This window comes from Ochotona curzoniae, unplaced genomic scaffold (assembly GCF_017591425.1).
Source record: "Ochotona curzoniae isolate NIBS_2020 unplaced genomic scaffold, NIBS_Ocur_1.0 contig_1340, whole genome shotgun sequence".
Lineage (NCBI taxonomy): Eukaryota > Metazoa > Chordata > Mammalia > Lagomorpha > Ochotonidae > Ochotona > Ochotona curzoniae.
In genome coordinates this window covers 12,144-37,171 of record NW_024465049.1, presented here as the reverse complement: position 1 = coordinate 37,171, position 25,028 = coordinate 12,144, and the positions used below count along the sequence as shown (strand labels likewise).

The window sequence follows — 25,028 nt, the reverse complement described above, 5'->3', positions numbered from 1 at the left end:
AGACAGGTTGCCGAGACAACAGTGCAGCCTCAGCACGGTATCACAGGATGTGGAGAATGGTGAGCCAAAAGCTGGCTGTGGAGACCACGGTGGATATCTGACATAAGAAGCCAGAGCTGGAACTCACTAGAGGTTGTGGCACAAGTGACTGCAAGGAAAAAGTTGTGTACCAACTGCAATAAGTAAAATTGCATTGTAGACCTGTGGGTGACACAGCTTAGAAACCTGCCCCAAGAAGAAGACTCTGCTAACCAGAAGTACAATCATCAAGATCAAAACAAGAGAAATGGAACAATGAATGTTACTGAAAACTCCCCTGCAACGGAGCAAATTCCTATGCCAACCTCACAGTTCACTGAGGAATACATTGAGAAAATGGGGGTCACAGAATCCATAAGACTCACTTTAAAGATTCTGGTCAAAAATGAGAAGTTAATGCAAGAGTTCAAAGAATTTAAGGAAGCAGTAAAGGAAATCAAGGCTGGTATATCAGAAATTAAGAACACAGTAGAGCAAATTACAAGTACAGTGGAGAGTCTCCAAATTAGAATGAAGCAAGCAGAAGAAGAAATTTCAGAATTGGCAGATATTTTCTGTCACCAGGGGGAAGCAAACAAAAAGCTGCAAGCAGAGCTGGATAAGGCCAAAACAAGTATTCAAGAATTGAAAGACACTATTAAGAGGCCAAATAGAAGAGTTATGGGAGTCCCGGAAGGTGCAGAAAGAGAAGCTGAGTTTGCAAATGTATCTAATGAAATAACCAAGGAAAATTTCCCTAATCTGGAGAAAGAATTGGGAAACAAGATCCAGGAGGGACACAGAACTCCCAACAGGCTTGATCAAAAGCCATCTTCCCCACGACATATGATCATCAAGCTCTCTTCAATTGAACATAAGGAAAAGATCCTGAAATGTGCACGTGAAAAACATCAATTGACATATAAAGGAAGGCCAATTAAGCTCACAGGAGATCTCTCACAGGAAACTCTACAGGCAAGAAGAGAATGGAGTGACATATTCCAGATTCTAAAAGAAAAAAATTGTCGGCCTTGGATAACATACCCTGCAAAGCTTTCTTTCATCTTTGAAAATGAAATAAAATCCTTCCATAGTAAAGAAAAGCTAAAAGAATTTGCCTCTTCCAAACCTGCTCTACAAATGATACTTCAAGATGTTCTCTTGACAAAGAGGAATAGCAGCTAACAAGACCAAAGGCAAATGGGAAGAACATCCCAGTAAAATGACAACAGAAGACTAAATCAATGAACAACCCATTCCTAAAATGACAGGACCAAAGTACCACCTATGCATATTTAACTCTGAATGTAAATTGCTTCAGCTCAATCAAACATCATAGATTAGTACACTGGATTAAAAAACAAAACCCATCTGTTTATTGTCGGGAGGAGACACACTCCAACAAAGATCAGTGGAAACTATATCACATCGGTTTTGTTGTTTTCTGTTGGTTTCATCTTTTCAAAACACTTTCTTCTGATTAAATCATTCAATGACTCGTAGATCATGCAGTGGCAGCATTTTCCTCAAGAAGGTTCTTGATTTTCACTTCTTCAGCTACACGTTGGACATTTAAAAGCATGTTGTTTAACTTCTAGGTGTTGTTAATTTCTTTTTTCTTCCAGAAGTTGATTTTGTTTTGTGGCTCTTCATTTAAGGGAACGTAAAGTAGTTGTGTAAGGGAGACTGTCATATCAAGTAACATGTCATTTATTTCCATATCATTGTAATTTTCTATTTTTTTTCTATTGTTGGTTTTGTATCATGACTTTTCATTTAAGGGAATGTACAGTAGTTATGTAATGGAGACTAACAACCAGATGTGACAATGCAGTGTGGTCAGCATCTCTGTTTCCAGACAAAGATGGACTTACATTGAAACTCTTTATATTATATTTTGACAATAGGATTCTGGACTCTCTGCCATTGTCCATGCCTGCAATGATGAACATATGACTGAGTATGAAGAACTATATGTTAATAATGATATAAAGGAACTGGGGGAGGAGGGAATTGGGGAGGGGATAGGGGAATATGGAACTGTAACGTAAAATGATATCAATAATAATAAAATGTGGAAAAAAAAAAGAAGTATCATTAGGGCAGGCCAACTTCTTTACAATATTCTATGATGTGCTGTACTCATAGCGGTGACTCTGGTCTTTGGTATGAATGGAAATAACATGCCATTTCAAGCCTGAGGATCTGTATTTCTATATTCACAGTACCGTCACTAATACACTTTACTACCACTGTGTGTATTCATGTGCTTTTTAAGCTGATTCTGTTGCTTAAATAGCTTTGTATATCTCTTACACATAAATGGAACATTCTGTGTGTGAATTGAAAGAATATGGATCTGTCATCCTTTTTTTAAAAAAATTTATTTTTATTATTTTTTAACTGGAAAGGCAGATATACAGAGAGGAGTCCAGCATCTTATTGTCCAGATAATTTCAACAGTTTCTTTCTTGGGGAGACCTTCTCTGGTCTGAAGGTAGAGCTGGCAAAATATCATCCCATTCAATTGGAAGCCCCAGCACAACATCAACAACAATTTACAACATTATGGAATTAATTGACATGTTATTGAGTAATCAAAACGTTATAACAGTGCAGGTTTTAACCACATCGTGTGACTAGTTCATTGACCCTTCAATTTTTGTTTATACACGGAACCGGCTCTTATATACCTTAAAGTGTCTACAGGGTACTCTTCAGCTGTCTCGTGTCTGTTTTCATTTTAGTATTTAGCCATTTATTGTGTTGATGCATAATTTCCTGCACTTGGTCGATTTTTGGATAGTCCAAACTGGCTTATAAATCTAACAAGGTCTTTGTCAACAGTTGAGGTGCAGAAAAGGTTTAGGAGGGATGTGCAGACAAATCTTCCATACCCTAGTGAGGAGTAACTAATCTTTGTGTCTTATCTAGTAAGGTATATGTGGATCCCCATTGATCATTTCCTGTTTGGTTCGAAGCTTTCCTTGTATTTCTTTGACTATCTATTCTGTTTTTTTTTTGGGGGGGTGGGGGGCCTCTGGGGCGATCCTGAGGATCTTTGCAAGAGAGGGTGTGGATCCAAAGCTGGAGCTAAGCAAGGACCAGAAGAAGCTCCTCTCCCTAGTCCAGAAGGAAGTTTGCTGTTTTTATGTTTCTGTAGATCCCTCAGGGCTCCTGGCTGTTGCTTCGATGACATTGGATTCTGCAAGGAGGGATTTGGCCTTCTTTCATCCCATGTGGTAGATCCAAATGGGGCTGGGTGACCTCGGAGTTCTTGGTCTCCAAAGGCACTCCTGTTCGCCGTGGTCTTCTTGGCCGTTGGGATGTAGTCCTTGGTGCCCATATTGATGGCCCTTGGTGAGGATCCGAGCCTTCAGGGTAGGGATACAAGCCTCGTCCTGTCCACCTGCTCCACTCTGGGGTGCCCACCTGCTTTGTACATTACGATTTTTTGTTTTTGTTAAAGATTTAGTTATTTATTGGAAAGTTAGATATACAGAGAGGAGGAGAGACAGACAGGAAGTTCTTCCATCCAATGATTCACTCCCCAAGTGAGCGCAACGGCCAATGCTAAGCCAGGATCTAGGAACCTCTTCTGGGTTTCCCACCCGGGTACAGGGTCCCAAGGCTTTAGGCTATCCGAGACTGCTTTCCAGGCCACAAGCAGGAAGCTGGATGGGAAGTGGAGCTGCCGGGATTAGAACCGACATTCATATGAGATCCCAGCACTTTCAAGGCGAGGACTTATGCCGATAGGCTACATTGCCAGGCCCGTGATTTGTTTTAAAAACAAATTAGCGATACCTATTTATTCTACATTCAAGATGTAGCACTCGCCCCCTATTTGCAACCTCCAACTCTTGACCTTCATTTTTAACTTAAAATGGTAAAAATTCACTTAAACTGTATTTCATCATCTCTCTGATACTTTAGCACCTGACATTATTCATCTGACTCTGATCTGGCCACATCGATTGCCCTGACTGCTCAAGATGCCAAAGACTCACTCTTGCTCTCAACCTTGTGTCCTTCTCCCTCTACATTTACTTATATAACAAGGCAGAATCTATAGGAATATATTTCTTCTACTGCATTTTACGTCGACATGGTTTCTGCCCTCCAGGTTTTTTCAAATGCCCCCTTTTCAGCCAGCATGATCTCCCCTAACCACATACTTTTAATTTACACCACCTTCTCTTGTCTCCTCCCCTTACATGGACCAGTTGTGAAGTGGCAGACAATTTTGTAGGTGTTCTGAATACTCATTACGTCACATTAAAAAAACCTGTAGGGCCTGGTGCACCAGCCTAGCAGCTAAAGCCCTCACCTTGAATGCGCCAGGATCCCATAATGGCGCCAGTTCTAACCCTGCCAGCTCCACTTCCCATCCACTCCCTGTTGTGCCCTGGGAAAGCACTCGAGGACGACCCAAAGCCTTGGGACCCTGCACTTGCGTGGGAGACCCAGAAAAAGCTCTTGGCGCCTGGCTTTGGATTGGCTCAGCTCCGGTCGTTGCAGCTGCTTGGGGAGTGAATCATTGGATGGAAGACCTTCCTCTCTGTCACTCCTTCTGGTTGTATATCTGCCTTTGCAATAAAAATATATATATCCACAAGCGGTGAGCTGGATGGGAAGCAGGGCCGGCGGGATTAGAACTGGTGACCATATGGGATTCCAGAGCATGCAAGGCGAGGACTTTAACCACTATGCTATCACGCCGGGTCCCAATATAAAATAAATCTAAAAAAAAAAAAAAAAAAAGAACAAACCTGTAAAATATGTTGTCCTTCCATTTGACGGACAGAGATGGAGGAGGCATACAGTTACAAGTTGAGTTTGAGATCATGCTTTAAATTAAAAGTCATCTGGACACACTGGCTCATCTTCACTTGCTTATTTACTTATTTATTTACCTATTTATTATTTAATTATTATGTAGTTAAGAAGGAGAGATGGAAAGAAATGAAAGAGAGAGAGAGGGAAATATGATCCCATCTGCTGGTTTTCTCCACAAATGCCTCAGCTGGAAATAATCCAGGCTTTTCAGCTGGGTATCATGGCCCCAACTAGTTGAGTACTCACCTGTTGTCTCCCAGGATACACACCAACAGGGAGCTAGAACCCAGTAGAGTTCAATGCCTACCCATCATTGCAACATCCTCTGTCCCATTAAACTAGCCTATAGTGCACGCATGAGTGCTATCATGCTTTGTGAAATAGATAGTATTACTAACATGATCACATCAAGAGAAAAGTGTACATGAAGCCAGTTTGAAAATATATCCTTCATAGTTCCCTATTTGTGGAGTCATGACTCAAATCCCATCACTCACACAATAAAAATGCTTGGGTCATGCCATTTCCTTCCACATCCGAGTCTCCATGTTCATTCTGAATTGATTTTAGGCCCTAAAATATGCACCTCTCTCATGTTTCTTGTGGTCTTTCTTCAAACTTCTTTCTCATTAAATCATTTTCTCCCTCCTGAGGGAAATTGAAATCAGAAAACAGACCTCAGTGGTCATTATACCTTTTGGATTTCACAGCACTGTCACATGCTAAAGTTTCAATAGATTTTTCGAAATAAAAAAGGATATATTCATTAAAACGGTATTATGTGAATTCAATGCAAGGGAAAGATAAGCAAAGAAAATAAAAGATAAGGGCCGGGCGGTGTAGCCTAGCGGCTAAAGTCCTTGCCCTGAACATGCTGGAATCCCATATGGGCATTCGTACTGACCCAAGCAGCTCCACTTCCCATGCAGTTCCCTGCTTGTGGCCTGGGAAAGCAGTTGAGGACCGCCCAAAGCCCTAGGACCCTGCACCCGCATGGGAGACCTGGAGGAAACTCCTGGCTCCTGGCTTTGGATCTGTGTAGCACCAGCCATTGTAGACACTTGGGGAGTGAATCATCGAATGGAAGATCTTACTCTCTGTCCTTCCTTCCCTATGTATGTCTGACTTTCCAATAAAAATAAATAAATCTTTATATAAAAAAAAGGAAATGAAAGATATGCAATGAAAATTCCTTATTTTTCACCTAATGGAAAATGCAATTTCTTAACATCTAATGCATAGAGCAAAGATATGTGAATATTTTCTAGAACAAGAGCATCGAGGGTGTTTTCTCCCTTGAGACAAACCCTGCAGCACTCTGATGATGCAAAGAATTTCCTCTGCCATCTAACTGAACGATCTGGAATACTAATATTTGGATAAGAAGGTTGCTAATATAGATTACATTCCCCAGCTTACACATTCACCTATAAATGGAAGGAGTAATGCAGGTATTAGTGTCTCATATATCAAACATAAAATTCTTTGCATGATGAAGAATTAAGTATATCTTAATTCTCTCTCTGATTATATCTTCCCAATTGGGCTCTTGGTTTTTGTTTGTTTGTTTGTTGCGTTTCCAACTTTATTTAGAAAAACCAAGTGCAGGCTCCAGTGCCCCCCACGCCCTCCCCCACCCAGCCATAATTTAAATAACAGAGACAGTTGGAGGGAGGAGGAGGGGGAGGAGAGCAGCTACAGCCTCTGCAGGGCAGCATCTAGTCTGTCTTCTTGGCCACCAGCATCTTATCATGCCCATCAGATGCTTCTTAGCCTTGGGGCCCTCAGCCCCTCCCCGGCCCAGGGTCAGAGGAGGCAGCTGCAGCCCCACTCACTCACCAGGGCCCGGCCACCCTTGGCCCTCACGCCGCCATGGATCAGTGAGCAGGCGGGCATGGGTGGCACACTTCTAGCAATTCTCCAAGAGCAGGTGGCCGGCCTCCTCATTGAGTGCAGACTCAGGGTTGGGGTGGATCAGCAGGCACTTGATGCTCAGCAGCACGTGCCGGATGCCCTCTTGAGCCGTCCAGTCCCTCTTGAGCACATTAACACAGTCCTCGCCATTGGCGCCCACGTGAGGGTGGAAGATCTTGGTCAGGAAGTAGCCCTTTGTGGGAGGAGGTGGGGAAGTCCTTCCCCAGCAGGGGTCCCATGCGGGAACAAGCCTCCAGCATGTGTGCAGGGTTCCCTCAGGGCCGCCAATGGTGACCTGCAGGTCAGTGTGGTCCTCCGGGTTGGGGAACAACTTGATGCCATCAAGTGGGTCAGCCGTCAGCATCTTCACCTCCTTGCACACCAAGCCGATGAGGGGAAGGGAGGTGACTGTGGCCGGCCAGGGCGGGTCCCCCCACCTCCTTCCAGCGCTGTCCAGGAAGCCAACCTGGGCTGCAGGGAGAGCGCTGCAACCCCAGTGAGGACACACAGCCCTGCTCTAGTTCCTGCTGCATCCAACGCCCACTGCGCACTCAGCGCAGACCCGCCTGCCAACGGGGCTCAGCTGCACTCCCATTTGTCTTTTTGAAGTAAATTTTGCTCATACCGCAAAATCAAACAGGCAAAAGCACACGGAAATGAAAAAAAAAGAAAAACAAACAAACAAAAAAAGAAGCATACAACTGATTTACAACAGAGTCAAAGGCGACCTGGAATGCCAGGGCAACTTGAACGAGGTCCATGGATCACATGTGAGAATATGAACTTCTGCAGGAGCAGAAGCCGTGGAAGACTCTATATTTCTGGACAAGGAGAACGGGGTTAATTCCAACTCAGGTTCCTGCTGACTTTGCAGGTTACAGCTATGTATTGTGTGTTTCGGCTGTTACACTTCTCAGGGTGGAACAGAATTTGTCCAAGTGATCTTAGAGCACAATCACATCCGGATTCATCAGTGAATCTGTTTACAGTGAAATTTGACAGCAGTTGGCTCCCCTTTCCCTGGGTATCTGATATGAAAGATGCACCCTTCTAAAAAGGCAGAGAAAGGTGTGCTGCATGGTCTTGATTGTTCTAATGTTCAGATCTAATGATTTAATCGGTGTCCTTAATTACTTATTCTTTTCACGGGACTACAAGTATAGTTATTTTTTTTTAATTGGAAATGCAGATATACAGCGAGAAGAGACAGAGGGAAATCTGTCTGATGATTCACTCTCCAAGCATCCAATGGCCGGAGCTGCACCGATCCAAAGCCAGGAGCCAGGAGCCAGGAGCTTCTTCTAGGTCTCTCACATAGGGGCATGGTCCCAAGGCTTTGGGCCATCCTTGACTGCTTTCTTAAGCCACAAAGAGGGAGCTGGATAGGAAGTGGGATCGCTGGGATTAGAACTGGTGCCCAGATGGGATCCTGGTTTGTTCAAGGCGAGGACTTTAGCTGCTAGGCTACCGCACCGGGCACTACTATCATTATTGAATCTCCACAATCCTCAATCAGAGCTTCCTTGCTGGATTTTTCTGGGCTAAGAAAATACATTTAAAGCTTCTAAATTATTTTATAAAATATTGAATGCAAAACTTCACTTGCATGGGAATACAAAAAAAATGAGATCTATAACAGAAAACAGAAGCAACAATAATCAATACATGAAAAATAGGAATGAAGTCGCATTTTGTAATGCCTGATGCCTAAAAGTCTTCCTGGATTTTCATTGTCTTTTTAGATCCATCTATACATGCTAAGCTAGACATCATATTTTATCTACAATTATATGTATTTCTGGTCTTTATCACTGTATGTTAATCGAATCACAATGAGTCAGAATTCATTATTGTATGATACAATTTTGGAGATAATTTTTATGATTTTTATAATTTTTATAATTTTCATTTTAATGAAACGCAGTTGAATTTGTCATATCCTCAGTTTATGCCACATTTGCTATCTGTGCAGCTTCAATTGCATCATTTGACAAATTGGTATGTATACACACGTTTTAATATGAATCATTCACACGACTTTCAGAATTATAGACTCTTAATTATTTGCATTTCTGTTTCAGAAGAAAAGAGAGAGAGAGATTCAGAGAGCTTCTCTTGCACTGATTTCATTGCCCACATGGCTGCAATATGTAGGACTAACACAGACTAACACGTACCCAGGCCAGGACTCAGGGACTCAGTCTTGGTCTCCCTCGTGGACAACAGGGGTCCACTTGCTTGGGCCAGCACTGATCGCTCCCAAGATGTGTGTAGGCAGGGAGCTGGAGTCAGGAGCCAGAGGAAGGATCAGGCCCAGGTGCTCTAAATCTGCATGTGGCTCTCCTGGCTTCGTTTTCCTTTTTAACCCTCAATATTTTGCTACCCACTTCCAGATGATTTGCAGTATCTCACACCAGCAGCTGTATTCATCAGAATTGCTTTCATAATAAAATAAATAAATAAATAAACAAGACAACACATTCCCTTCAAACTGTAAGTCTTTAGAGCCTCTTCCTTCTCTTTCCCTTGTAATTTTCCTTTATGATGAAAAGGCATATCCCTCCAGCATTGTGTTTAGGTTCAGAGCCCAGAATGCAGACCCAAGAAGACATATGCAGACACAGGAAACACAGCTGGGCACAGGAATAACTCATCGGGACTGACATATAATATGAATAACGACTTTGAAATCATTTTGAATAATTTTTGTCAATGTGAACCACTAGAATTTGGGCGTGGTTTATTACCACAGCAAAGTCTATTTTGAAGTTGTTATTATGAAATGTGTCAGTTGATTTGTGTAAATGCAAGAGATGAGTGTTTAGAATGAGAGATCAAAATGCTTGAAAAAAAATAAGAATTTATGGTATCCGTGCTACCAGTTCTAACACTTGCCAGAAAACAATTTTGTAAAGTTGCAAAGCTAAGAGGAAAAGAAGGTTGTGTACTTGTTATGCTACTTTTAATGTTTATGATTTCTGAAAAGCTGAATATGTCATCAGACCTTTGCTCAATTTTTAAATTTGTCTCTTTAAAGTTTTAAATTTGTTACATGTAAATAAAGTTTTCAAATTTGGGGGTGATTTATTTTAAAACCATTACAGAGGAAGAGGCATACATAAACACAAATGCAAATAGTGAGAGAGAATCTTCAATCAAATAATTAGATCATTTGTTTCTCCCAATGGTTGCAACAACAATGTTTAGACCAGGCTTAAATCAGGAGCAAGAACTTTATCAAAGTCTTCAACATAAGGGATGGGTTCCCAGCCAAATTTGAAAGATCCCCCCTTGCTTTTTCCAAGCTGTTATCAAGGAACTCCATCAGAAGTGAAACAGCCTGGATTTGAGCCAGCCTGCATCTTGGATGGAAACATCACAGACTGTTGCTTTGCGTGCGATGCCACAACATGCCCCAAGGAAGGATTTATTTTTCAGAGGTTTAGACAGGCTTGCTAATATCCTGACTGCTCCACTTCCCATCCAGCTCCTTGCTTGTGGCCTGGGGAGGCAGTTGAGGATGGCCCAAAGATTTGGGACACTGCACTCATGAGGGAGACCTGGGGAAATTTCCTGGCTGCTGGCTTCGAATCATCACAGCACTGGCCGTTGTGCTCATTTGGGAGGTGAACCTTTACACGGAAGATCTTCCTCTCTATCTCTTCCTCTCTGTATATCTGGTTTTGTAATAAAAATAAATAAAACTTTTTTTAAAAAAAGAATCATTTAGGCAATGTGTGAACTTGACACAGTAGCCTAGTGACTCAAGTCCTTGCATTGCAAGCGCCACGATCTCATGTGAGCACCAGTTGTATCCTGGATGCTCGGCTTCCCATCCAGCTCCCGGCTTGTGGCCTGGGAAAGCAGTCGAGAATGGCCCAAAGCCTTGGGACTCTAAATCCTCATGGGAGATCCAGAGGAGATTCTTGACTCCTGGCTTTGTATTGTCTCAGCTCTGGCCATTGCAACCACTTGGGAAGTAAAGCAGCAGATATGTTTCTATGTGTCTCTCCTCTCTGCATATCTGCTTTCAAATAAAAATGATTTAAAAACTCCAAAACACAAAAAGCTAATTATTGGTAACTGAATGAAAAAACATGAAGACAGAAAATAATAGTAATAGAAATATATATCTGAAGAAGCTATAATCAAATTTTACTGAAACCTGGGCCCAGCATGGTGGCCCATTTGTTAAGGTCCTCGCCTTTCTCCCCTGGGATCCCATATGGACGCTGATTCGAATCCCAGCAGCCCTGCTTCCCATCCAAATCCCTACCTGTGGCCCGGGAAAACAGTCAAGGATGGCCCAAAGCTTTTTGAAATTGCACCCGCGTGGGAGAACCGGAAGAGGCTCCTGGCTTTGGACCACCATAGTATCAACCATTGTGTAGCCTGGGGAGTGACTCATCGGATGGAAGATCTTCCTCTCTGTCTCTCTTCTCTGTATATCAGCCTTTCCAATAAAAATAAAATAAATCTTTAACAAAAAACAAATTTTACTGAAACCTGGTGGGTTTCATGATGGCTCCTCTCATGCCTGGATCCCAGATGACAGCCACCATGTGCACCTGGTGTGCTGTCCTTGGGCCTGCCTGGGCTCCGGGGACTGCACCCTTTGGGATGAGTACACTGAGGGGGGCGGTCTCTGTGACTGGGATGGTCCAAGGTAAACCCGCCACCCTGATTGGGTGGTGAATGGGACTGGGGAGGGGCGCGACATTGGGCCTGGGAGTTTAAACTTCCAGCAGCCTCCTGGCTGCTGGTGGGTCTCAGGATGGGGTGTCTCATGCCTGGATCCCAGACGACAGCCACCATGTGCATGTGGTGAGCTGTCCTTGGGCCTGCCTGGGCTCCGTTTGGTGCCAGGCTCTGCCTGCTGACCACCTGGCCTGGGAGCTCAAGGTTATATTTCTTTGAATTGCTGCTTAGGTAGACACAGGTTGAATCCAGTGTGCTTCTAGAATATGAAGCAATTGTAAAAATTCCCAATGTCAGTAACTCTTCCTTTGAAAATCTTGTAATCCCTGAACAATTCTGACCACCAAATGCCTGTCCTTGCAAAAGCTATGGCTCAGGGCTTGTCCTGCAGAGATATATCATGTTACCTGACATGATGATGGATCAGGAGAAGGGTCACACTAAGCAGGGCCATTACACTAACTAACACACAAGAACCATAACCGGGGGCAGATTCTGTGAGGGATGTGTGGACCAAACCCTGTGGAAATTCTAGCCCACTGGTTAGCTCAAGAGATGGGGTGGTGATGGACTAAGCTAGGTATGACCAAGGAGCCTGCCATCAATCACAGGTAAAGGAACCCCTAATAGTCTGGACTGGTCAGGGCAGCAGCACCCAAATGTGCATCCTGAATAGGGTGTGGGGTAGGCTGGGCTGCAATGTTCACCAGCTCATACAAGGCCAAATGGAAGGCAAGACTTTGCCAGAACCTTACCTAAATCCAGTGGCATGTAAGAGAATTGGGTCTGAAAGTGGATTAAGGAGAGGAGCTTGGGAAACTCCCTTGGCGAATCATAGCTCCCACTGGTGATCATGTGGTCCAGACCTGGGAGTCGGACAAGCTGAGCAAAGTAGCTCCAACAGCTGGCTAATGTGTCAGTTGGTAATGGAACAGGGTAGATCAGGCAGGAATGAGCAAACTTTAACCCATAAGCAAAACTAAAGACCAGGAGGGAGCATAGGTCATGCCAAACTAGGCTCTTGCACCTACTATTCTTCATTAGCCAGGAACACTAAGCCACAGTGTCTAAGGCAGAGGTTGGGACAGGTGAGGGACTGAGCCAACCTGTGTCAGAGCAACCACTGGCATGTACATGATCTATGGCTGGGAACAAGCCTGGTTGGGGGCAAAGCGGACAACCCTAGCTGGTTTGAGGTTCCCACCAATGGGCGTGTGGGCTTTAATGGGGGCTGCGTTCTGAACGGGCAATGGTTGTAGTCTCCCTTGGCACAAGTGTGGACTGGGATTGGATGCACCGAACCGGGCCAGACTCCAACACCCTCTGGTTTCCTGGAGGTCCAGGGCAGATGTGGGATGGACTAGGCAAGGTCTCAACCCCTACTGAGCCATGTGCGAGCCATATGTGGGTATGCACGAGCCATGGCTGGGCTGAAACATCCAACAGCAAGAACCAGTTTGGGTTGAAGACCAGTCAGGAAAAGCCACTGTTCCTGCTAAGATAGGAGGTGAACTGAGTAGAGCTGGCTCATGGACCCACTGGTATGTGCAAAATGTGGCATTGGGAGAGGTTCTGATGGAGGAGCCTGGGCAACTCTTTTGGCAGGACACATACTCTGCAGGTAAGTGCAAGAAACATGATAGGAAGCAGCCCAGAACAGGCCATGGAAAGTTACCCATGGACATACATCTGGTATGGATCGGGGGAAGACCAGACTGAATCTGTCCACTTCATCCACTGGCAAATCCAGGCATTAGAACAGTGTGGGTCGAGCCAGGTTTGGTCGCAACAAAAAGTAGTGTACAATACAGAAAGCCAAGGTGAGGTTGCCTGTGCCAGATGTGACCGCAACACCCAACCAGCATGCATGAGAACCAGGAATGCAGGGGTTGGAGCCAGCAAGGGAATAAGGGGTGGTTCCTTTGCTGGACAGCTACTCCCGCTGAAGAGCCGGAGCTGGGATGGGGGCAGACCAGCCTAAGCAGGGCTACAACACCTGTCTGCTTCATGTGGATTAGATCAGGGAAAAGCCCGGCTGGGCTGATTATTCCTACTGGGACAAACAAAATTAGGGTTGTTTGGGCTTAGCTGCAGCATCAGCTGGCAGAGGCCGGCACTGGGGCCTAGTTCTGTCAAGTCAAACCACACAAACACCTGGATAGTGCATAATCCGAGAGTGAGAGACCTGGGAGGGAAATAATGGGCTCATCCCTCTTGGGTTACCACTTCCACAGGAGGGCATAAAACTAGGACAGGGGCTGGGGTGGAATGCGGTGTGGGACAGAGTGGACTACTGCTACACTTACTGGCAAACCACTGTAGGAGAGGCCTGGTGGGGGTTACTGTGGGTCGTTCCAACGAGGCTGCACCCCCCACTGATTTATGAGAGGGCCAAGAATGTGCTGGGCAGCACCAGGCTGGACTGCAACACCCATTGGTTCCAGTGGAAGTCGGGGCTGAAAACAGAATCAACCTAGAGATCGCAATCACCAGCTGATTAGGGCAATGAATGGTGCCAGGCCCTGTACCTGCTAGTACATACAAGAATCTGGTCTGAAAACACCTCAAAGTTTCTTGGGAGATCTCCCCAATCAAAATGCTGTATCAGAACCCTAACAAAGAGAAGAGAGAAGACAGAACAGGTCAATCAACCATCTCAGTTATATGTTGGCATCGAAACACAGGGCAAACAGAGACTCTATGATGGAGTATATCAATCAGTGGATCTGGTGGGTAACCAGGAGGGGTCGGCCACATATCAGCTCAGATGGGCTCCATCCAAAGGGCTTGCCAGAGGTGACCCTGATGTGTAGTAGGGCCCAGGCAATCAATCCACCCATGAGAATCTGAGCTCCAGGGATGGGTAAGGCCTCTGACACCTGTTGAGTGACCTGTGAGATGAAAGCAGGCCCATTGTCAGACTGGATGGACAGAGGCACACCAAACCTGGGAATGATGTGTTTCAGTAGCGTCTCTGTCACCATTCCTGAGGTCTCCTTGGCCTTTGGGAACATTTCTACCTAACCTGAAAGGGAGTCATGTTTTTAACTGGGGTAATGAATTTCTTAATTGTGAAGATCCAGCCCTCTGATGATTTAAATAAGTATGATATTTCAAATAAAAGTACAGAAATGTAGGACAGTTTTTCAAACATTACATTTTAGAAAAAATGAAATCACCAAAACAATCAATCAAATGCATGAAATGGACATGACGGTTTAAACACATACTAGAGGACAATTCAGGAAAAAAAGCATGATAAATGTAAATATTTTCCACAAGTGCAAATAAAGACTGCATTTACAACACAAATTCAGAAGCTGACAGATCACTTTGAAAGGAATACAATGCCCAAAGTGGAAAAAGGCATGCACATTCATTGCATGGAAAAGGCACTACCAATAGCATGACAACTATGTGTGCATTTGGCTAATGTGAGGGTAGGAGCAATGGTAGGCACTTGACACAGAACTTCAGGTGCCCTTTGATTGTGCACCCACATCAGAGGAACTGGGCTGTGCTCCTGGGGCAGGCCTAATTCCAGCTTTTTGCTAATGTGTCCTCCGGGAGGCAGCCGGCCAAACTCCAATCCATGGGTCCCTACAATCCCTGCTCCGAGCTCGGGGCAGCTCTGACTGTAGCAGGCATCTGAGGGGTGAACCAGCTGAAGGGAGAAATCTCTCTCTTTCAAATAACTGAATATTTTCAAAAGAATTCTATTCAGCTTAAGACAACTAAGAATATTATACAAGCTACAAAGTAAAAAATCACAAAGTTTGCAATCAAATTTAAACAAAAGTTGTAAGACAAGCCCAAATAAAGCCCAAGGCTGCATTTCCCAGCCTGTTGAGAAAGTTCATGATGAGGCTGTGGGCATTCTATCAAAGGTCCTGCCCAGATGCCAGGTGGGGGCACATTTTAACTTATACTAACATGAAACATTCTCATACAAATGTCCAAGTGTCAACAAGTCTGACGATCATACATTGCTATCAGTTTCAATTACTGTCTTCCTAAAAGCAAAGGCCCTGAGGTCTAAAACCTGCAAGAGGATTTAAAAGCCTACAACGGCAATGCAAATGCTCTATGGAGTAAACACCTCTTTGCTGTTGTTGGTTCATGACTCTATGCTTCACTCATGGCTGCTTAAAGTGTCTGAGAAGTACGGTTTTCTACTCTCCTTGAAAACACACAGCCATTTCAATATGGTTCATTCTCATTCATAAAAGCAGTGGCAATTGGTGGTCATTTTAAGACATCAGCTAAGGAACTAAAGACTCAGCAATATATATACTACAAAAACTACTTGTTCTTTCATATCATGTGTGTTGTATGTGTGCTTACTGAGTTTCTACATGCTACAATTTATTGAGGTAACATGTTCTAATTGGCTGAAAAAGAACACTCCTAAATTAAAACTGCTACATAGCTCAATATGTTTGTAATTCGTGTGATATATAGGCTGTTTTGGACATATGGTAGAAAGAAATAAAAATGTGTTTAGCTCACTGACACATTCGTGCTCTAGTTTTCTGGAGAAACAGTATACACTTGTTTTACACATTCAATATCAAATCCAACTTAGCTCCTACAGATGTTTGATAAATTTCATGACTGAAAATATAACCATGTTGTTCTAGCAGTTCCTACTCTTAAATATGTATATATCATTCAAGTGCATAAATGTAAAAGCTACATGTTTCCCATACATATACTCAAGTCTTGAAATCTATAGAACACATTGTTACTTGGGTCAACGTTTCCTTAGGTTGTTCAAATGCAACAGTTAAATTCTTAGGTTCTCAGTTAATTACTCAGAAAACAACTTTACAAGCTATGCCTTATTCCATCATTTCTCCTTGGTTCTGAGATGAAAAATTCATTCCACTCTGAAGGAATTTCAAGATGGATGCTCCAGATCATGAGACCTTAGAGAGGGATGGGTGTCTTTCTCTGTAATCATGCCAACAAATACACCGCGTGTTTCTCTAGTTTGGGGTGGAGAGTTCTTTCAGCATGAGCTCCTCTGCACTGCTGGCAATCAGGACTTCCAAATCGGAATCAGTGTGTAGCGCTCCTCTGTAGGGCATGCAGAGGTATAACAAGACCATCTAGGATATAACCTTCAATTTCAAAGTGGATTTAGCATCACAAACTCAACGAATCTGACATATCCAATCCATAGAACACAAAAACTGCAAGACAATATCACTCTGCACAGAGAAAATCAATGGACAGACTTCCTCATCAATTGACACAAAAATCCTCCATGAGAATGACAAGAGTGCCAGTCACCTGGCACAGGTATTACTCAAAACAGAACCTAACATGATCACACCACAGGGCCAATAGAGTCTGGCTCCAAGGACAGCAAGAACAGGATGGGGGACATTGTGAAAATTGTCATTTCTGCTGAAGCCAGAAAGGAAAGCTACATAAGGAAAGAAACATAAGTGGGGACAGGATCACCTTTCTAAAGCAGAGATTTTCTGCTGGAGCTCCCCCTTCAGTGTCAGTGCCAGGCAAAGGGATGAAGCCAGCACTGCACTGGCAGGGTAACCTGCAGGCATGAAGGCATCTGGGGCTTGCTGGCTGCATGGGCATTGGCAGCCATTGGCTAGGGAGATGACCCTGGGTGGTCAGGGAGCATATTGTCTAGGGTGATGGGGATGCCTGCTAGCAGCACCTCTTCTGCGAGCCAGCCCATGACAGTAGCAAGTGGAAGGGCAGCTGTGAGTGTGAGGGCGGCCACTGAAATGGTCTCTGTTGCAGCTAAGACTGGGACTGGGGTTGTGGGTGTGTGTGGCTCTCTCAGGAAGCAACCCATGAGATGGATGACACCAAGCATAGAGGTGGGGCATGGCAGAGTCTCCAAGCACTCTGGGGTAAGGAGGAGTGGATGTGGCAAAGCAAGTGAGAGAGGTGTGCAGGGGCACAGGTATTTGCCCTGTCGGGTGGGCAGTCTCCCCTGGGAAGCGAGGAGAGAAGAATGCAGCCTGTACATGGAGGTTAGAAGCCGTGGTCCACATGAGGTCACTTGGGGAGTAGCTAATGCCCATGGAAGATTCTCTGAGAGCTGGAGAAGTGAGGGCAGACAGTGGGAAGGAGGCCCCAAATATCCCAGGGGAACGGAGTCTCCTCACGTTCAGTAGGGCTGACTCGCCCAGAATTGTGACACCAGTGGGGGAAGTGCAAGTGCAGACGGAGGAAAGGCTGAGAGATGGGAGTGATGCCATGACATTTGGGGGAAAGGAACATTGTGAAGTTCTGGAAACATCAGAAGTTCCCTGATTCTGGAGGGCTGACTCCCCCTCATCTGTCATGTCGGTGGGCAATGAAGTGGATGAGATAGAAGAAAGACTGAGGGACACAGGACTAGGAGACCTTAAAGGCCCCGACTCACAAGCAGTCCCTGGAAATGGGTGGTCTGATGCAGGTGGAAATCCATGCATTGTTGTGCAGTAGCTAGTTGAAGCATGAAGGGGATTAAGGTGTGGGAGTGTTCGGACTGTGGTGAAGCTGGAAGAAGCATTTGAAATGCCTGAGACAACGGCAGGTCCCTGAGACAGGAGAGCACATTTCTCCTCAACAATAGAGTCACGTGGGGAGGAACAGTTTGCGATGGGAGATAGAAGGAGGGAAGGCAGTGATGGGCCAGAAGCAATAGGAGATGAACATCGAGGTTCCAATGCAGTCTCTCCCCTGGAACAATTGTGGGAATAGGGAGAAGATACCGAGGTAGACGCTAGGGAGTCAGGCCCTGGTGTTCCCTGAGAAGAACATTCCGATGGAACCCCAGTCTCCTCCACCGTACACATGAGGGCCAAGTCTCCTCCTACCAGGAAGCCTGGCCTCGCCTCGAGACACAACATGGCTCTGGTTGCTTGACCTCGCGGAGAAACCTCTGGAGGATAGGAGAGCAGCTGCGTGAGAGAGGAGACTGTGGTGGGAGAGGGTTGATGGTGGAGGAACAGGGCGAATTTCCTGCCACACTAGGATCTCCCTCATTCAGGGGGGCTGACTCCTCCACAATGATACAACTGCTACTCAAGGAGCAGGATGACGTGGAAGACAGACTGAGGCACTTGCAGCTGGGAGACCTTAAGTTCCCTGAGTTGACAGGGATCCCATGGCATGGGCTGTCTGACTCATTCTGAAGTCTGGACATAGTTGGGGAGTAGCTAGGTGCCATGAGATGGCAATGGGATGGCACTGCAGAAGTGAGTGTCCTATGGGAGGAGGTGTCAGATGAGGGAGAGTGATGTCTGGATGGGCATGGTCGTATGAGTGACAATGACATGTGGCATGAAGCCATTGTGGAAATGGCAGCACCTGTGCGGCTCCCTGTGGGGGATGCTCGCACAGGAAATGGTTCGCTGGAATACCAAAAATATTCAGTCGGTGATCCTGGTCTGAGCTCTAGGGAGTCAGACCTGGAGGACCCTTCAGACGATCTAGATTGGTCCCTAGTCTTCACCGAGAAAGACATTATTACAGGAAGTAAGCTGCAATTCCCTGGTGTGTGTTCAAATCTGCAAGGGAGGGGCCGTCAATAGGATATCCACCCTGAGATTTGGGGTTGGGACTGTGGTGTGATAAGAGCAAGGTTGCGTGTGTGTGATGTTTGTTGTGTGATTGTATGTGTGTGTTGGTTGTCTGTGTGTGTGTGTTCGTGTGTGTGTTTTTGTGGGTGTGTGCTTGAGGCTTCCTGGAGAGCCTCTCTCAAAATACCGAGTAAACAAATGATAGGACTACTCACCCAAGTCTTCTGTCAGTCCGTGTCACGATCCAAGTCACAAGATGCTCGCTAGAAGCTCGCAGGATGCTCTGGGAAGCTGTGCAGCACAGAAGCCTGCTCTGGCCTTCACTTTCCACAGAGAGAATCCCAGCTCATGGCCTTCTTAAAGGACTTATATAGCCGTGCTGGGTGGGGCTTAGCGGAAGGGGCGGAGCTTCCTGTCAGCTGACAGCCTACCTGCCACCTAGACTCCACCCACACCCGCTGCCTCTTCTCATTGGACGATCGGCCTGTCACTCTTTGGCACCATCCAAAGCAGACCCGGGGGTGTCCCACTCCCTCCATGCTAATGCCTGTCATGCCTGTGATGGGAATAGCTTCACCCCCATCCCTGGTATTTTCCACCTGGAGGTAGTTTGTGTAGAAGCAGACATTGCCCTGTGAGTTCATTGGAGAAACCCCCCAGGGCCAGTCCACAATGAACTCATTGGATTGGCATGTGTTCCCTGGAGCCTATTAACATAATCAAATCACCTGGGAAGGGCCTCCATGGAGTTATTTTGATAATCCATTATTTAGACTGAAGTTCAAGGGCTCTGTTTTCCACCCTCCTCCATCTGTCATCAAGGGTCAGTTCTCTCTTCAGTCCCGGGGGGATATTTCGATCCCACCCAGTACATTCCAATCTTGGAGGTGACACAAGGAAACACTCCCAGCATCTATCACCCCGTTAAGGGACCATCAACGCACTGAAGGAGAGCAGGCTCACCTGAAGACCTCACCTGGGGGACAGCCTGCACAGCGGCCCTGGGGAGATGCACTTCTTCCGAGGGAGCAGGGACAAGGCCATTCTACTGAACACAGAAAGAAAATGTGGACTAGACAGAGAGCAAGTGCCAAGGGCTCTGTGGTGAGCTTTTGTTCCCACCACATTGAAGTTTTCTCTTTGTTAAGATGTATCCATTTTTCTTGAAAGGCAGATATACAGACAGGAGGAGAGACAGGAAGATCTTCTGTCTGATGATTCACTCCCAAAGCAGCTGCAACTGCCAGTGCTGAACCGATCTGAAGCCAGGAGGCAGGAGCACCTTCCATGTCTCCCACACAGGTGCAGGGTCCCAAGGCTTTGGACTGGCCTTGACTTCTTTTCCAGGCCAGAACCCGAGAGTTGGATGGCAAGTGGGGCTGCGGAGAGACAAAACCACGCCCATGTGCGATCCTGGTGCATGCAAGGCAAGGACTTTGAGCCCCTGGGCTAATGCACCGGGCCCTTGGTGTAATGTTTTCACAGGCCAAGACAAACAGCTGAATCATTGCTGCTCTGGCTCCCAGTGTGCTTACTCCCGGTGCAGAAACCAGTGCTTGTACCTGATCAAAGCTTGTGACAGGGCTCATTCAGGGCTCAGCCCCGTGTTGCATTACCCAGTACTCTCTGTTGTCCAGGGTCCCTTGGGAAGCCTGGCTGGGAGAGCACTCAAGGCAGGGCACCCCATCCTCCACCTGATGATTGGCATGTCAATCACACCTAGGCACACAGGATGGGTCCTTGCATCCCAGACGTCATCTTGGTTCCTCTTAGCTTCTGAAATAACCCGGTAAATACACTGTCTTTGGAGAAAATGGTTTGGTAATCACTTGTTTCATTCAAATAAAAGCATAAAATGTATAACCACAGGCACTGACTATTAACAATTATATAGTTGAGGAATATTCCATCAGGGCCTGCCTCCTGGCCTTGCCCTGTCCAGCCCTGAGAAGTTCAATCTTTTGGGAGCAGAAACCACCACAAGAAGCCTTCTCTCTGTTTCTGTCCTTTCCTGTCTCTGCCTCACTCTTTCCAAATAAACAAATACATTTTAAAAACAACTAAGGAGAAATGACCTTGTGTTGACTCAAATACTAGTTGAAATGAAACCTTGGAAAATCACAGAGAACTGTCATAGAAACAATGGGTTTGGGCCCGGCATGGTGGCCTAGAACCTAAGGTCCTCCCCTGGAACGTGCTGGGATCCCATGTGGGTGCCTGTTCTAATCCCGGCAGCTCCACTTTTCATCCAGCTTCCTGCTTGTGGCCTGGGAAAGCAGTCCAGGATGGCCCAAAACCTTGGGACTCTGCACCTGTGTGGGAGACCCAGAAGAGCTCCTGGCTCCTGGCTTTGGATCAACCTCAGGCTGGTTCCGCAGTTCAGGGAGCTCACATTTCTCAACAGATGAGTTTCCTGTTATGTCCTATATTTCTGAGAAGAATGTTGTTGGAATTTTGATAGGGTCTGCATTGAATCTGTGGAATACTTTTCGTAATATGGATATTTTGATGATATAGATTCTTCGAATCCTGGAGCATGGTACATCTTTATCTGACACGGAGCAGTCTCAGGACCCGTCGTAGAGCATAGGCTCCTCCCAGAAATCCCAGGGGATCCTGGCACCACAGCCGTCTAACAGAAACATTGTAAAACACCTGTCTTCTGAAGATACATGGGGCAGAAGAGAAGAAAGAGAATAACCCGGCGTGTCTGCTGTCGCGTCTATGTCTGTCCCGATCAGACGAGCAGCAGACAGTCCATTGCCATTGCCCCAGATGGAGCCACACAGTTGGCCAGTCCAGGCACAGATGGCATACAGGGCCTGCACACATTGACCAGGACAAGGTCAGGCACTGCTCACAAGGGATGATGCTCCAGTATGAGTGCACCTCTGATGGACAGCAGATTCTTGTGCCCAGCAACCAGGTGGTGGCACAACCGCATCGGGAGTTGTGCAGACACACCAGATCCGGACCACACCCTCAGTGACTTCACTGCCACAATCTGTGGTGATGAAGTCACTGATGACATTGACATCTCAGGCAACTAAAACAGATGGCCCCCAGGTGAAAAGAGGAATACGGCTGATGAAAAACTGGGAAGCTACTAGAGAATGTCGCAGAAAGAAGAATATGTGAAATATGAATATGGAAAATCAAAATAAAACTCTGATAGAAGAGGATGCACCAAAGCCTTGCACCCCTTGGTCCTTGGGTTAGACTTCCAAAGAAGCTCCAGGCTCCTCACTTCTGAAGAAACTGGCTCAGCTCTGGCCGTTTCATCCATTTGGGGTAAATGGAAGACCTCAACTCTGTCCCTTTTAAGTCTTAATGAAGAATGTCAATCGAACTAGAATGCATTGGGTATTTTGTTTTACTGTTTAATTATGCTGATCATCTGAATAAGTACTCGCACATAACAACCAGTCAAGGGGTCCCGGAAGCTGGTTGGTCTCAGGATGGGGCGTCTCATGCCTGGATTCCAGACAGCCGCCATGTGCATATGCTGAGCTGTTCCCCGGGCCTGCTGGGTTCCAGGGGCCGCTTCCCTAGGGGTGAGTAGGGCGAGGGGGCTATCTCCAGGACTGGGCAGGTCCAGGACCCACCTGCTGCCTTCATTGGGCGGTGAATGGGATTTGGGAGGGGCGCGACTTGGGCCTGGGAAATTTTTTTTTAAAGATTTATTTTTACTATTATTTTTATTTTAAAGGCGGATATACAGAGAGGAGAGACAGAGAAGATCTTCCGTTCGATGATTCACTCCACAAGTGAGCGCAAAGGCTGATGCTGTGCCGATCAAAAGTCAGGAGCCTCTTCCGGGTCTCCAACGCGGGTGCACAGCCACAATGTGCACATGTGCCATTTGGTGCCAGACTGTGCCGGCTGGCCACCCAGCCCAGGAGCTCTGGGGATTTCGTTCTTTGAATCGCTGCTGAATTACCTCCAGGTTGAACCCATTGTGCTTCTTGAACCTCAATCAGGCAGTAACTCTTCCTTTGTAAAACTTATAATCACTAATAATGCTGAGCACCAATACCAGTCCATACAGAAGCTATAGCTTGGGGCTTGTCCTCCAAAGGTAGCTCCAACAGCTGGCTAATGTGTCAACTCGTAAGGAAACAGAGTAGATCAGGCACGACTGAGCAAACCTTAGCCCACAAGTAAAACTAGAAACCAGAAGGGAGCAGAGGACATGCCGAGCTATGCTTTTGTACCTACTGGTCTGCATGAGCCAGGGACGCTAAGACACAGTGTCTAAGGCAGAGTTCGAGACAGGGGAGGGGCTGGGCCAAGCTGAGTCAGAGCATCCACTCGGAGGCAAGTGGTCTATGGCTGAGAACAGACCTGGTTGGGAAGCAAAGGGGACAACCCTAGCTGGGCTGAGTTTCCCACCAAGAAGCGTGTTTCCTGGAAGGGGGCTGTGATCTGATCTGGAAACAGTTGTAGTCTCCCATGGCGCAAGTGTGGACTGGGATTGGATGCACCAAACCGAGACACACCCCAACACCCCCTGGTGTCCTGGAGGACCAGGGCAGATGTGGGATGGGCTAGGCAAGCTCTCAAACCCTACTGAGCCATGTGTGAGCCAAACGTGGGTATGGACAAACCATGGCTGGGCTGGAACATCCAACAGCAAGAACCAGATTGGGTGGAAGGCCAGTCAAGAAAAGCCACAGTTCCTGCTATGACAGGAGGTGGACTGAGTAGGGTTGGCTCATGGACCCACTGGTAAGAGTGAAACCTGGCATTGGGAGAGGTTCTGATGGAGGAGCCTGGGCAACTCCTCTGGCAGGATACAGACCTGGCAGGTAAGCACAAGAAACATGATAGGAAACAGCCCAGAAAAGGCCATGGAAAGCTACACACTGGCATGCAACTGGCAGATGTGCGGGCAAGACCAGGCTGAAATTGTTTGTGTCATCTACTGGCAAATCCAGGCACCAGTGTGGGTCGACCCAGGTTTGGTCGCAACAAAGACTAGTGCACAATATGGAATGCCAAGGTGAGGTAGACTGTACCGAAAAGGAACGCAGCGCCCAACCAACCTGAGAACAAGAAAGAAAGTGGGCAGAGCCGGCAGGGGAATAAGGGGTGGTTCCTTTGCTGGGCAGCTACTTCCGCAGGAGAGCATAGGCTAGGATGGGGGCAGACCAGACTAGGCAGGGCTACCACACCTGTGTGCCTCAGGTGGACTAGATCAGGGAAAAGCCGGGCTGGGCGGATTATTCCTACTGGTGCAAATAAAATTAAAGTGGGTGAGGGTTGTTTGGGCTTAGACACAGCGTCAGCTGGAATCTGGGAGTGGGATTGGCCTGGGAGGGAAATAGTGGGCTCATCCCTCTTGGGTTACCACTTCCACAGGAGGACATAAAACTAAGAGAGCAGCTTGGGGGAATGGGGTGTGGGACAGACTGGATTACTGCTACACTTACTGGCAAACCAGGGTAGGGGGTGGGCCTTGTGGGGGTTATTTTGGGTCGCTCCAACTAGGCTGCAGCTACCACTGGTTTATGTGAGGGCCAAGTATGTGCTGGGCAGAACCAGGCTGGACTGCAACACCCATTGGTTCCAGTGGAAGTCGGGAGTGAAAACAGAACCAACCCAGCAATTGCAACCACCAGCTAATTGGGGTGATGGACAGTGCCAGGCCCTGTACTTGTTAGCACAGACAAGAAGTTTCTTTGGAGATCTTCCTAATCTAAATGCTGGATTCAGAACCCTAACGAAGAAGAGAGAAGACAGAACAGCTCAACCAACCATCTCAGCTATGATGGACTATGTCAATCAGTGGATTCTTCAAGGATCTCATAGTGGTTGGAGTGGCAAGATTGGCAGTGATTCGTAACTGTGGCAATATCAAAACCACTTTAGCAAGAACCTCAAAGCATGCCCTACATCCGGGACCTGTTGAGGGTGGGAAATTGGGTGGGCCTTCCCCCTTAATACCCCCCTTTAAACATGAAAGTAACAATATGGAAAACATACTAGTATTATCCACTTTCCTGTAGCTCTTGA

General features: G+C 46.3%; 2 pseudogenes; one reads left to right on the top strand and one right to left on the bottom strand.

Moving 5' to 3' along the window:
- Positions 1-6,280: 6,280 nt before the first annotated feature.
- Positions 6,281-7,394, bottom strand: LOC121146802 (annotated as a pseudogene).
- Positions 7,395-17,132: 9,738 nt separating this feature from the next.
- On the top strand, positions 17,133-22,151 carry LOC121146817 (annotated as a pseudogene).
- The last annotated feature ends 2,877 nt before the right edge of the window (positions 22,152-25,028 follow it).